A 15,303-nucleotide genomic window follows, 5' to 3' on the forward strand; every position below is an offset into this window, starting at 1 on the left:
TTTTTTTTTTTTTTTTTTTTTTTTTTTTTTTTTTTTGGTACCGGAGATCAAACTCAGGCCCTTGAATTTGTGAGGAGGCATCAGAATGACTGAGCTATATCCCTGGCCCCATCAATCTTTTATTTTGCTCTTAATTTTGTATATGCTTTGGGTTTTTTCATGTACAAGAAGCCATATGGTATTTAAGCTTGTGCATCTGATTTATTTCATTTAACATTATGTTTTCAAGGTGCATCCATTTTCCAACAAATGTCTCAAATTTATCCCCTTTATATCTGAGTAGTATCCAGTTTGCACAGGTAAGCATTTTCTTTATCCATTCATCTGTTAATAGGCATGTAGACTGTCTCCAAGATTTAGTTACTATGAATTATGGTGCTATAAACATTGGTATGGATGTATCACTGTAATATGATGGCTTTAACTCTTTGGGAAAAACACCTATAGGAGAAAAATAAGTGGGTCAAATGGAATTTTTAGTTTTTTGAAAAGTCACCATACTCATTTCCATACTGGTTGTACTAGTTTTTTTTTTCCACCAGCAGTGTTGGAGGGTTCCTTTTTCACCACAGACTCACTAGCATTTTTTATTATTTGATTTCTTGATGATTGCTACTCTTTCTGGAGTAAGATGAAATCTCAGCATTGTTTTAATAATTGCCAGTTCAGTTGAACAATTTTTCATGTATTTATTGGTCATTTGTATTTCTTCTTCTAAGAAGTGTCTATTCAGTTCAAGTGTCCATTTTTTCCCCTCATTGAGTTTATTGGTACATTTTAGGTATACAGTATAGTTTCATTCATCATTGGAATCTTGTACATTTACATGACAGGACTTGGTTCTCTCTGGTGTCCATTTTTTTTATTGGGTCTTCATTTACTCTAATTTTTTTGAGTTCTTCATATATGCTAGTTATTAGTCCTTTATTTAGGATGCAGCTGGCAATTTTACCCTGTTCTTTAAATTGCCTCTTTACTCTGTTGGATGTTCCCTTTTCTGTGCAGAAGTTTTAAATTGGATATAATCCCATCTGTTGACTCTTGCTTTTTATTTCTTGTGCATTTGGAGTTCTATTCAGTCCTTGCCTACACCTATGACTTCAGGAGTTTTACCTGTTTTATCTTCCAGCAGGTTAAGTGTTTCTGTTTTAATATTTAAGTCTTGATCCATTATGATTTTATTTTAGTACATGGTGAGAGGTATGGCTCTAGCATTAGTCTTCTGCATGTGGACAGCCACTTTTCCCAGCACCATTTGCTAAAGAGGATATCTTTGATCCAGTGTATGTTTTTGGCCCTTTTGTCAAAGACCAGGTGGTTGAGGTGTCTGGGGTCATTTCTGCATCTTCTGTTCTGTTCCATTGATCCACATAAGACAGCTATTTTGACACAGAATGTTTTTTAGTTACTTTTTCTGAAAAGAAAAAGTTAGGGGGAAAGCACCTAAATGAAGCAGACACGGAAGCAAGAAAAGGAGAGAATTTTAGGAGGAGCAAATAGTCAATTATGCCTGAAACTTAAAAAAGGCAAGAGAGTTCTGAGAAAGGGTTTTATACATTAAGATATTCTTCATTAGTTTCCTATTTAATGAGAATAGAATCAGTCTTTCAAAGGATTAAAGTTTCAGTGTGAAGGGAAGTAGAACTCTTAGTATGTCATTATGTAAGAGTAGGGTAAAGAGGGTAGTAGGAGATATGTGTAGATATTTTTCTAAGTAAATGTGCTCAAAGTATTTCATAGTTTATATGACACAAAAAATAAGGATAACCAGATTCTTAAAAGATAGCATGATAAGCAGAAACTGGCCCTGTCCAGATATTAAAATATTATAAAGCCATGTTGATTTAAATAATGTGATAAGAATATGTGAATAGGCTAAGTGATTGAATAGAAAATATAAAAGTAAACTAAAAAAAGTATGGAAATTTCATATATAATAAAGGTGACGTGAATCAGTGTGGGAAAAATCAAATAGTAATAAGTGATCATGTGACAACTGGCTAGTCCTCTGTACACACAAATGTTGGATTCTCGTACCTTACAATAAAGATTTCAAATGGAAGCCAGGCATGGTGGTGCACGCCTGTAGTCCCCTCACTCGGGAGGCTACGGCAGGAGGATCGCTGTGAGTTCGAGACCAACCTGGGCCACATAGTGAGTTCCAGGTCACTCTCAACTACGTAGTGAGACCCTGTCTCAAAAAACCAAAAAAAGAAAAAAAAGGTTTCAAATAGAAAATGGTTTACTCTTAAAAATAAAAACAGAAAAATATTAAACCCTGGGGGAATTATAATTTTTTAATTACAAAGGTGGGAAGTCTTTTCTAAGCAGGATACAAACATCAAAAATCATAGTGAAAAAAATAGACTAAATTAAAGAAAAAATACTTAGTTTAAAATAACCATAAGCATACTAAAAAAGGCTAACTATAACCTATAGAAATGTATTTACAGTCCTATAATTCTACTGTTTTTTTTGTTTTGTTTTTTTTTGTACCAAAGATCAAACACAGGACCTTGCACTTGTGAGTCAGGCACTGGGCTAAATCCCCAACCTATATTCTCAGACAGTCCTATATTCCAGATAAAAGAAACTGATAAATAAGGAGCTCCTATAATCAGAGGCATACCAGCAATCTGATAAAATATAGACAAACGCGTGATGAATATAGTGACTCCTAAAATTCTGAAGAGATGCTTAATTTGTTTTAGAAGAGAATTAAAAACTACCATTTTAGCCGGGCGTTGTGGCGCATGCCTGTAATCCCAGCGCTCGGGAGGCTGAGGCAGGAGGATCGCTGTGAGTTCGAGACCAGCCTGGACTACATAGTGAGTTCCAGGTCAGTCTCAACTACATAGTGAGACCCTGTCTCAAAAAACCAAACCAAACCAAAACAAAACAAAACTACCATTTTTCACTCTCCTGATAGGCAAAGGGGAGGATTTTGGCCGTGTTATCAGTGGTAAGGAAGACACTCTTACACATTGGTAAGTGGGAGTCAAAGTTGATAAAACTTTAAGAAAATGATTTGCTAATGGTTCTTTAAATTACTGAGTCAGAAAGTTGTATACGTGCTTTCTGACCCAGCAACTAACTTTGCTTTTTGGAATTTATCCCAAGGATAGAGATATCCATATCATTAAGGTTCTATGTAGAAAAGGAATCTGGGCAACATTTCCGGTAAGTACCAAGAGTACAAATGAGATAAATGTCTAACAGGAGAGGACTATTTAAAGAAATGTGATATAATTTTATATATTTTTTCTAAACAGAGAAGTCTTATCATTCTAATGAAGAAGTCATGGAGATTACAGCGTGTGACTTTCTTTCCAATATGTTAATGTTTTGCTTCAAGTAACTGTAATTATAAGTGCTTTTTGTACTGTACCCTTTATTCACTAAAAATGACTGCTACCTGGGAACCTCCACCTATCCCTCAATGGTGTGGGTGCTACAAACTGGAAGCTGAGAAGAGGTGTTTAGAGTCCCAAGAATGGAGCATGAGACAAATATTTGAGTAGAAGTCATTTTGAGAATAATCAACCCCAAGAAATTCTGTCAGAAGAGTGGGAAAATGGGCAACTAGTAGTCAGTAAAGAGTAAAATACCAAATTAAGGGTTCCTGTGTTTACATTTTTGGGAGATAGTAGAAAACAGATGCTTAAAAGTTATTCTACTCAAGGATGGGGCAGTTCTACACCAATTCACATCAGTTGCTGGTTGAGAGCTTGAAAGATTTTCCAAATTTTGTTTTGTTTTAAAGTACCCCTACCTTTGGGCTGGGGGTTTAGCTCAGTGGTTCTGCTGCCTGCTTCACAAGTGCAAGCACCCAAGTTTCATCCCCTGTACCAGAAAGTAAAAATATAAATAAATAAATGAAGTATCCCTACCCTTCCAGCCTGCTGTGTACAATGGTAGATTGGCTTGAGAGAGAACCCTCCAGCTCTACTAAATTCACAACTACAAGCAAAAAGATGAGAGCAAATTTGTGGGGAGTAAAGGGGTAGGTAAAATTCACTTTTGGGGCTGCAAGAGGGGAAGAAATCTCCTGCTACTAGCAACAGGGCTTGTTATTCAATGCCAAGAACACCAGGAGAAGGGGGAGCTGGCTTCATTTTCAAGTCTGAAAGCTCTTTGTTTTCAAGGTTATTTTCCAGCAGTGTTTTTCTCAGCTGCCTGGTTTTGTACAAACTGAGGTTTTCAGCATTGCCCTTAGCAGTATTTTCTCCATGTGTAGGAGTTGTGCTTAGATAAAAACCGCCGACTTCTTAGTTCAGGCAGACATGCCTGTGTTATGCAGTTTTTAAAAAGGTTTTAATATGGGTTAGTTTTGCAGAGACTATTGGAAACATCTCTGAGATAAAATGTGCAGTGTAAAGAAGGGCTATCTAGCTACTCTCCAAGGATTTATGTTACCACTTCATAGAATTGTGTAAATGCCAAGCAGGGAGTAAATTTCCCAGCCTCCCTTGCATCTAAAATGACTGTTACTTCCTGTGGAATACATGTGATGTGATGACCTAGGCAAGGTGATTAAGAAGTAATTATGTCTTTTCTTCTCTCTTTTTCTCCCATTTGCTGCTAAAGTGAAGACTGAATTCCTGAGCTGTGGCAGAACTTGAACCCCTCAAGTCACATAGAAATCTGCCCATCAAATATCGGACTGCTATGTGAGTGCAAATTAAGCTGTCATTACTCTAAACCACTGAGATTTTAGGGTTCAATTATTGTAACAGCTAGCATTACCTAAACTGAACAGGATGTTGCTATTTGAATATGCTTATATATTGGTGTGTATAAATTTATTCTGTATCTGTAGAACGTGATTGATGCAATACATCAGAAGAAACGGAAAATAGTGGTTCACTTGGCATTGATGGTGTTCAGGCACAGCATATGAAAGAGATTTTTCATGTTCTATTCTTTATAACATGTACTCAAAAAATAGAGAAATCTTTGAATGAGGGAAGAGAGATTACTTCAAGGAGTAAGTTTCTAGATGTAATAGAAGGACACTGAGTCAAATCTTCCTTATGGAGATTTATGAATCAGGAGGGATTCCTCATCCTGTAACACAAGAGATAAGAGAAATAGAGGTTATATTGCCCGTAACAAGAAAAAAATCCAAGTAAAAAAATACTGAGATGTGATTTCTCACCTATTAGATGGTAAAAACACAAAAGTTTAATGATTCACTCTGTGGGGAAGGCGATGGGGAACAACAATCTCATATGTCAGTAGTAGAAGCAAGAAGAACCTGGTGAAATCCCAGCAATTCACTGCTAAATTATCCTATAAGTAAACTTGTTCAGGTACAAAGTGACCGAAATATACAAGTTTGCTTACTGTAGCATTATTAGAGGAATACAAGATTGGAAAAAAGTCAAGGGTCTAGTGATAAGGGGTTGGTTTAATAAAACACAGAACAGCCAGTACACATTATTAGAAAAAAAGAATATTTATAAACTGGAATGGAAAGATACCCAGAATATATGAAACTTAGTGCAGGGCCAAAATATAGAGCAACTATATTAGTCAGCTATTCGTTGCTATAACAAATATCTGAGGTAAATCGGTTTCAGAAAGGCTTATTTTGACTTAGTTTAGAGGTTTTGGGCTGTGATCATCTGGCCTTGTCATTTTTGGGCCTGTGGTAAGGTGGTGCATAAGGATGAGAGTGTGAGTGTGACAGAGGAAGCTGCTCGCCTCATGGCAGATGGGGAATAAAGAAAAGAGAGAAAGAGGAGCAACCAGAATCTTAGTATCCCCTTTCAGGAAACATGCCTGAATGACTGGGAGAGCTCTAACTAGGGCTCACCACTTGAGGGTTCCACCCCTTCCTAATGCCATAGGCTGGTGACAAATCCTTTAGCCCATGGACCATGGGGGACATTTATTCAAACATAACATACAACTTATACATAACAGCAATATATATTATTTTTTTACCTTTTATAGGAAGAGAAGAGAAATAAGAATGTGTTTTTTATTTCCTTTTTTATATATAAAGAGGAAGGTAAATAACTAATAAAATGGTTATGTCTAAGGCATATGTTAAAAAAAACTGTAAATGGCAAGAGAGGCTGTAAGGTTTGACTGCTATATTTTAACATAGAATTGTTTAAAATTTTTATTATAGTATGTGTGGTGGCACATGCCTGTAACCCTACTCTGAGAGGCTGAGGCAGGAGGATTGCAAGTTTAAAACTAGCCTCAGCAATTAAGCAACTTAGTGAGACAGTCTCAAAATTTAAAAAAATTTCAAAGGGCTGGGGATGTAACTCATTGCAAAGGCCCTGGGTTCAAAATCAACCATTGATGTCATACCATTTGTAAATGTCTGTGAATATTTCAGTATGTATCTCTAACATATGAGTTAATATTTAAAACATCAAAACACTAAAAATTATTTCAATACTTTATGTCCACTGGAAATTTAAATAATATTTAGTTAGATGAAACTTTTGTGTATATCACTTATATTTCACCTTTCCATATTACTTCTTACAAAGTGTAAGTTATTGAGGCTTTTTTTCCTGGCTTCTTTAAAACATTTTAAAAATTTTAATGTAATACAAGTACACATTAGTAAAGAAAATATAGAAGCTGTTCTATGAAAAAATAGTTTTTCAGAACGAAAATTATTAGAGAAAAATGATGATAAATACACTGTGTATCGTGATCTTAAAGGAGTATATTTTCATGTGCTAATTTATCTCTCAGCACATTTCCTAATACTATACCTTCTTTTTTACATAAAATATTTTAATTATTAATAAAGTATGTCATACTTGGTATAATTTTGGACATTTCTACCTATTTTGCAATATCTATTATTCTTTTTGATCCTTATTTACACTTTCAGGTTCTCACACCAGAGAGACAATGTGATATTTACAAATGTGTGTTTGACTTATTTAAGTTGAGTATGTTTTCAAGGTGCACCATTTACCTAGAAATGTTTCAAATTTATCCTTCTTTATATGGCTGAAGAGCACTCCATTATATTTTTTAAAACCCATGTCTTTTTTATCCAATCATCAGTTGATAGACATTTGGGTTATTTCTAAAATTTAGCTATTATAAACTGTGCTGCTATAAAAATGGATGTGCATGTATCACTGCGGTATGATGCTTTTAATTCTTTGGAAAGAAACCCAGAAGGGGAATGGCTGGGTCATATGGGAGCTATAATCCTAGTATTTTGAGGAATCTCTATACTGATTTCCATAGTGGTTGCACCAGTCTACACTCCCACGAACAGTGGAGAAATGTGTATTCATCTCAGATGTCCATTTTTGGATACGGTCTTTAAATTGCAGTGGGCTAATTTTTTTTCAATTCTTTATGTGTTATAAATATTAGTCCTTTGTCTGAGGAACTCCTGGATAAAATTTTTTCCCACTCTCTCAGTTATCTCTTCACTCTGTTGGTGATTTCTTTTGCTGTACAAAAGGTTGTTTTTTTGTTTGTTTGTTTTTGTTTTTGGTACCGGGGACTGAACTCGGGTCTTTGCGCTTGCAAGGGAGGCCACCAAACCGCTGAGCTAAATCCCCAGCTACAAAAGGTTTTTAATAAGATGAAGTCCCAGTTGATTCTTTTTAGTGTTTCCATTGTGGTCTGGGTTTTGTTCATGAAATCTTTGCCTATTCCTATGTACTGAAGTGTTCTACCTACTCTCTCTTCCAGAAGATTCAGTGATTCTGTTTTAATATTTAGATCTTTGATCCTTTTTTATTTTAGTTTGTTGCATGGTGAGATACATGGGTCTAGTTTTAATCTTCAGTATGTGGAAAGCCAGTTTTACCAGCACCATTTGTTAAAGAGACTGTCTTTCATTCAGTGACATATTTGGCCCCTTTGTCAAAGATAAGGGAGCTAAGTGTGTTTGGGTTTTTTTCTGCATTTTCTAATCTGTTCCGTTGATCTTCAGGTCTGGATTTTTTTTCTGTTTTTTGTTTTTTGGGTTTTTTTTTTTTTTTTGCCAGTATCATAGTGTTTTTATCACAGAAGCTCTGTGATATAATTTCAAGTCAGGGACTGTCATGCCTCCTGCCTTGCCTTTGTTACCGCAATTGTTTTTGCTATTCTATAGGTCTCTTCTGATTCCAAATGAATTTTAGGAATGATTTCTGTAGTTCTTTAGGGTATACTAATGGTATTTTTATTGGAACTGCATTAAATCTGTAAAAAAATGTTGGGAATATGGCCACTTTCTCTATATTGGTTCTTCCTACTCACAAGCAACAGTTATTTTTCCATTTTTTGATATCCTCCTCGATCTCCTTTTTCAGAGTACTGTAATTTTCAATGTAAAGATCTTTTACTTCCTTTGTGAGCTTGATTCCTAAGTATTTCATTTTTTATGACATTATGAAAGGTATTATTTTACTAATTTCTTTCTCAGTGAGTTTGTTGTTTGTGTACAGGAATGCTGTTGAATTTTTAGTGTTCACTTTCTATCCAGCTATGCTACTGAGTTTGGTTATTAAATCTAGAAGCATTTTGATGGAGTTTTGGGAGTCTTCTATGTAAAGTATCATGTTATCCACAAATAATGTAACTTCTTCCTTTCCTATCTTTATTCCTTTTATTTCTTCCTCGGTCTAATTGCTCTAGCTGTTTCCAGAACTATATTGAATAGGAGTGGTGACAGTGGACATCCTGATTTTAGAGGGAAAGCTTTCAGTTTTTGAACATTCAATATGATGTTGCCTCTTGGTTTGTCATAGATGGTTTTTATCAAATTGAGATAAAGACTATCTATTCCAATTTTCTATATTTTTTTTTTTAAATCAGTGGTTGCTGGACTTTGTCAATTGCTTTTTCTACATCTATTGAAATCGTGATTTTTGTCTTTGGATTTGTTAATGTACTATATTACATTTATTGATTTGTGTATATTAAACCTTCCCTGCATCCCTGGGATGAATCCTACTTGGTCATGGTGTATAATCTTGATGATTTGCTTCATTCTGTTTGTCAGTATCTTATTGAGAATTTTTGCATCTATGTTCATTAGGAAGATTGGCCTGTAGTTCTCCTTTTTTGGTTGGGTCTTTCTTTGGTTTCAGTATCGGGGTAAAACTTGCTTCCAGAAATAATTTTGGGATCATTGTTTCCCTTTCAGTTTTGTTGAAGAGTTTGAAGAGTAGTGGCATTAGGTCTTCTCTAAATTTCTTATAGAATTCAGCAGTGAAACCATCAGGACCTGAACTTTTCTTGTTGATAATTTTCTTAATTACATTTTCAATTTCATTGACTGATTTTGAGTTGTTTAGAATTTTGTAAATCTTTGGTAATTCATATGTCTCTAGGAATCTGTCCATTTCTTCTGTGTTTTCCATCTTATCAGAGTACAGGTTCTCAAAGTAGGTATTGATGATCTTCTAGATTTCTACAAAATTCATTTTGATTTTACCCTTTGTGTTCCTAATTGCATGAATTTGAGTCTTCTTTTTTTAATAAAGTTTTTTTGATAAGGCTAAGGGTTTATCAGTTTTATTTAATCTTTCAAAGAACCAACTCTTTGATTCATTGATTCTTTGTATTTTCTTAGTCTCAGTTGCATTAATTTCTGCTCTGAACTTTATAATTTCTCCCCTTTTATGAGCTTTGGGCTTGACTTGTTCTTTTTCCAGATGTTTGAGGTTCAACATTAGGTAGTTTACTTGAGCTCATTCTGTTTTCCTGATATGAGAATTTAATGCTATAAATATTCCTCTTAGGAGTGCTTTTGTGGTGTCCTGTAGGTTTTGCTATGTTGTACTGGCATTATCATTTAAATATATATGGTGTTTAATTTCTTTAATTTCAACTGTAACCCATTGGTTGTTCAAGAGGGTTTTATTTTAATTTCTGTGTGTTTATGCAGTTTTTATGGTTTCTTTTGCTGTAGATTTCCAGTTTCAGTGCACTATGGTCAGATAATACGTACGGGATAATTTCAATTCTTTTTCATTACTAAGCATGTTGTATGATGTAGTATGTGGTCTATTTTGGAGAACGTCCGTGTGAAGCTGAGGAGAGTGTGTATTCTGATGTGGGGTGGAACACTCTGAAGACATCCACTAAGTCCATTTGTTCACAGATTTGGTTCAGTTCTGATATTTCTTTGTTGATTTTTTTTTTCTAGTTAATCTGTTTGTGATAGTGGGCTCTTGAGGTGCCCCACTACAATTGAATTAGAGCTTATTTGATTTTTCATGTCTGTTACTATTTGTTGTACACAGTTGGGTGCACTGGTATTTGATGCATATATATTTATGATTGGTATATCTTCCTCTTGGATTGTTTCTTTTACAAGATGTAGTGACCGTCTTTGTCTCGGTCAGTCTTGACTTGAAATCCACTTTGTCTGCAAGTAATATAGCTACTCCTACTTTTTTCTGGCTTCCTGTCACATGGAGTATTTTTTTTCATCTTTTGATTTTTCAGTCTATAAATTACTTTTTGAGCTCAATGTGAGCAAATTGTTGGATCTTATTTCTTTATCCATTCTGCCAGTCTGTTTCATTTGATTGTTAAGACTGTTTACATTGATGGTTATAATTGAAGTGTATTGGATTATCCTTGTCATGTTATTTTTCTGCTGTTGGTTACCTATCTTTTCCCTCTTTTTCATTGCTTTCTCTGCCTGGTGGCTTTTTTCTGTTGGTGTTGTTGGAGCTGTGGTCTTCATTATCTCTTTCTAAAATATTCTTGAGGACATTTATAGACCTGGTTTAGTGATCATGAATTTCTTTAGTTGTTCTTTGTATCTTATTTCTCCATCAGATTTGAAAGATAGTTTTGCAGGGTACATCAATCTGAGTAAATCTGAAATACTTCACTGCAAGCTCTCCTTGATTTAAGTGTTTATGTTAAGAAGTCTGCTGTGATTCTGATGGGCTTTCCTTTATAGGTGATTTGTTTCTTTTTTCTAATAGCTTTTAATATTATATTTTTATGCTGAATTTCTGGGATGTTGATGATTATGTACCTTGGTGTTGATTTATTTTGGTCATGGCTCATTGGAGCTCTATCTACCTCACTTACTTGTGTGTCGAATTCTTTTTCCATGTATGGGAAGTTCTCTGTCATTATTTCTTTGCACAGGCTTTGTATGACATTTGCACTATCTCCAGCTCTCTCATTGTACCCAGTCAATCATATATTGTTCTTCTTTGCATCATCTTGCAATTGTTGGATTGATTTTTCATGGTCCCTTGCCATTTTTAAGATATCTTTTTTTCATGGTCATTAACTGCATTCCTATATTCTAGTTCAGAAATTCTGTCCTTACCTTCATTCAATCTGTTGCATATACTTTCAATAGAATTTTTAATCTCCTCGATATATGTTTGAATCTGTTTCATGAATTCCATTTCTCTCCTATGTTGGGTATTCATGGTTCCCACCATTTTCCTAAACTCCTCTATTTTATAATCTGTGCTACTCTATATTCATTGAGCATATCTTTCATTTTGATCATCATTTCTTTTTTTTAACCTGAGAGATTATTTTCTCTATAACCTCATACATATGTTTTCTTACTTCTTCTTCTATCATCTCAGAAAATTCAGGTGGATGACTTCTGATTTCCTGTGTCTCATTGTCTCCTGGACTTGGTCTAGGTAAGCTGGATACCAGGAATTGCATTTTGCTTCTGCAGCTTCTCATATAAAAATATAATTTAATTTTTAAATTTGCAGGCTTTGATGTTGGGTTCAAATTTATCACTACTACTCAATTGTTTTGTGATTTTATCGTATTTACTTGACATTTGGGTATGGCCATATATACCTCCTTGGGTTGTTGTGAGGATTTAATGATATTTCAGACCAGAGAGGCACAATGTAACTTAAATGTAGCCATTTCTTTTTTCTTTTTTTAATTTGAGTTCATTGGTACATTTTAGGTATACAGTACAGTACAGTTACATTCATTGTTGGGATCTTGTACCTTTACATGACAGGTCTTGATTCTCATTTTTCCCCCTCGTCCCTGCCCTCCTTTCACCCCCTCCTCTCCTCCCCATTTATAAACACTTTATTTCCATTTTTTCATTTTCTCGTATTTTTTACTTTTCACTTATTACCTTTCCCCATACCCTTCTCACTTTCCCTACACCTTTAGCCCTTTTCTTCCTATTTCACATTGTCAATTATTTCATTAGGATCTTATGTACTATTATAGTTTTTCACACCAGAGAAACTATTCGGTATTTACACATGTGTGACTTATTTATTTCACTTAGGAGTACCCATTTCTTATGAATAATTATGTTTATATTTAGCATAGCATAGAACATTATATTTAAGAGGTAATTGTTGAATTGAACTATAGCTCCCTTATATTTTTCTAGATTCATTAGTCATGGAGTATTCCTGAACATTCCTTATAATCATTTTTAAACTATGGAGTCAAATAACTCATGAATGCCAGCTGTGGGGGTGCATTCTGTAATCTCAGCATTTGGGAAGCTGAGGCAGGAGGATCACTGCAAAGCTTGAGGCCAGCCTGGGCTACATGGTGAGTTCAAGGCCAGCCTGAACTCCGTAGAAAGAGACCTTGTCTTAAAAAAACAAACCAAAAGGACTGAGGATTTAGCTCAGTGGTGCCATTGCCTGTCTCACAAGTGTAAGGCCCAGAGTTTGATCCCCTCACTACTAAAAAACAAAAAACAAAACAAAACAAAAACAAAGATAAAACACAGTGAAAAAAAAAAAACCTCATAAACATAGGAACAAAAACAAACAAATTGCTGTTCAGCTCCAGGATGTTCTAATATGATAGAAACTTGAGTTGACAATGCTTAGATCAAACTTCCTGGATTAGGCAGAAATAATTTATAAAACTCATTTATTCTGAGTTAAACCTATATCTTCCTTAGTAATAAATTTCAACAAGTCTACTTTATAATATTTTATACTTTGGCACTTTAGAACCTGAGGATGGTAGTGAATGCAGGGGAGTAGTAGAACATCAGATTTAGTGAAGCTCATATAGTTTAGCACAGGGAGGAATAGAGATGAGAATGCTATTATAAGTTAGATTTTTAACTCATTCATACTTATTCAGTATAGAAACGTTTATGTTTTTATCAAGTTCAGTTAGTAACAATATGTTACTAGAATGTTCAGATTTTCAAGTTTCATTGCTTTTCCTTATCTAAGAATAACTCTGACAAATTTCCTTAATCTAAAATGAGTGTTGAGACATAGACTTTCATTTTCTGCTGTTCCTTACGTTATCCCTGAACAATATCATCCACTCTAGAGTTTTAACTGTATTGCATATATGACAATTTAAATCACACATCTGAATTTCATCATTTTCCCTACTGCACCAATCCTGAAACAATACTTAGTGCCCCAAATAGATCATACTGTTTTATCTCTTCATACTTTTGCACTACCAGGAACAACTGACTAAAAATCCCCACCCCAGGTCTTATTTACTTAACTTTTACTCATACTTGAAGATAGTTTGCATACCGCTTCTGCTAGAAATACAACATTTGTTGGTGAAAGACTAAGTGCTTTTCAGGAAGATCAGAAAGAAGAGGAGAGGTTCCCACTCAACAGCTACATTTATCATTGTTTTAGAAAGGCCTGGGAATTTAGGGGGGGGAAAAGATATGAAACTACCATCTTTCATGGTTTTATTTATAGAAAATGCTAAAGAAACTACACAGAAAAATCTCTATTAGGTTAAACAGTTCATCAAGGTTTTAGAATAAAACAACAATATAAAAAAATAAATTTTTATTTCTTCACAATTTACAACACTTCTTCCTACAATGTAGTGCCACTTTCAAAACTCATTACCAAGCTGTGGTACCATAAGTCTGTACTATTGGCATAGGAAAGACATACAGGTGAATGGGATAAGATCCCAGAAACAAACCTTTACAATTACAGCCAATTGATTTTTGACCATGCTGCTAAGATAATTCAGTGGGAGAAGTAATAGTCTTTTAAAGAAACTATGCTGGGACAACTAGATACCTACATGCAAAACAAATTTGACCCCTATCTTTAAATATATATATAAATATATATTTATATATATATATATATTTTTTTTAAAGACTCAAGGTGGATCATGTGCCTACATACAAGAGCTAGAACTGTAAAACTTTTAACAGAAAACAAAGACAGTGATGGCAAACCTTTTAGAGCTCTCAGTGATAACAGCCTGCTGTAGCACTCGTGCCATAGTTTTGCTGCCACTGGCATAGGAGTCAATAATCTTCATGGTTTCCTTGGTTATGACACGAAAGCACAAGGGGAAAAAGAAAAAAATAGATGAAATGGACCATCAAAATTGGAGACTTCTGTGCTTCAAGAGCTCCGTGAAGAAAGTGAAAAGATAATCCACAAAATTATTTGTAAATCACATATCTCCCAAAGCACTCATATCATGAATATATTTTTTTTAAAAGAAAAAAGAAAAAAAGCTCTTACATCACAACAACAAAAAGCACTAAATTTCCTCTGTTTTAAAATCTTGAAAGGACTTGAAGTTCTTCAAATGGAGATACATAAAAGACCAGTAAGGCCTGAAAAGTTACTCAATATAGAAATCCAAGCTGGGTGTGGTGGTGCATACGTATAATCCCAGAACCTGGGAGGCTGAGTCAGGAGGATCACAGTGATTTCAAGGTCAGCCTAAACTGCATAGTTCAAGGCCAGTTTGAACTACAGAGTAATTGTTTCTTGGCCTTTTGGCTACCGTCAAATGCGAACTACTGTGCAAGACCCTGCCTTTAAAAAAAAAAAAATGAAATCCAACCCACAAGGAAATGCTACTTCATTCCTAGTGTAAAGGATAAAGTTAAAAACAAAAGACAATAACAAGTGTTAATGAAGATATGTCATAAATAGGACCCTCATATGTTACTAGTGGGAATGTAAAATGACATGGCCACATTGGAAAACAGTTTTGCAAAACATTATCTAGAGTTACTATATGACCCAGAAATTCTACTTCTAGGAATATATCTAAGAGAAATGAGACCATGTTCATGTATAAATCTGTATACCAAGTCACTAACAGCATTCTTAGAGCAATAAAAATGTAAAATTGTACTTAGAGGTAGAAACAGGAAACAACACTAAGTGGACAGTGGGAGTGTGTCAAGACTGTTTTCCTAGGAACTGCCATTATTTCTATGTTGATTCTGGGCAATTGGGCAATATGTTGAGAACAGTGTAGTGCATTCTGTTCTAAAGGAACCTAGTTTCTGCCAATAATAAGACCTACTAAGACAGAAATTTGTCTGCATTATTATAATTTTAATAATTTCTTTCCTTAAGC

The 15,303-nt window shown here is 34.6% G+C and overlaps 1 long non-coding RNA gene across 2 annotated transcripts in view; it reads left to right on the forward strand.

Annotated features, from left to right (window-relative positions):
- The window catches only part of LOC117283920, a 216,604-nt gene that overhangs the window by 110,504 nt on the left and 90,797 nt on the right, over nt 1–15,303 (forward strand). The window contains exons 1-2 of one of the 2 annotated variants that reach the window (XR_004514971.1): nt 3,894–4,003; nt 4,588–4,670. This is a non-coding gene — a long non-coding RNA (uncharacterized LOC117283920). Of the gene's footprint in view, nt 1–3,893; nt 4,004–4,587; nt 4,671–15,303 lie in introns of those variants that run through there. The other variant, XR_004514970.1, reaches the window with a different exon arrangement.

This window comes from Fukomys damarensis, unplaced genomic scaffold, assembly GCF_012274545.1.
Source record: "Fukomys damarensis isolate Sample0158 unplaced genomic scaffold, DMR_v1.0_HiC HiC_scaffold_32, whole genome shotgun sequence".
NCBI classification, from domain to species: Eukaryota; Metazoa; Chordata; class Mammalia; order Rodentia; family Bathyergidae; genus Fukomys; species Fukomys damarensis.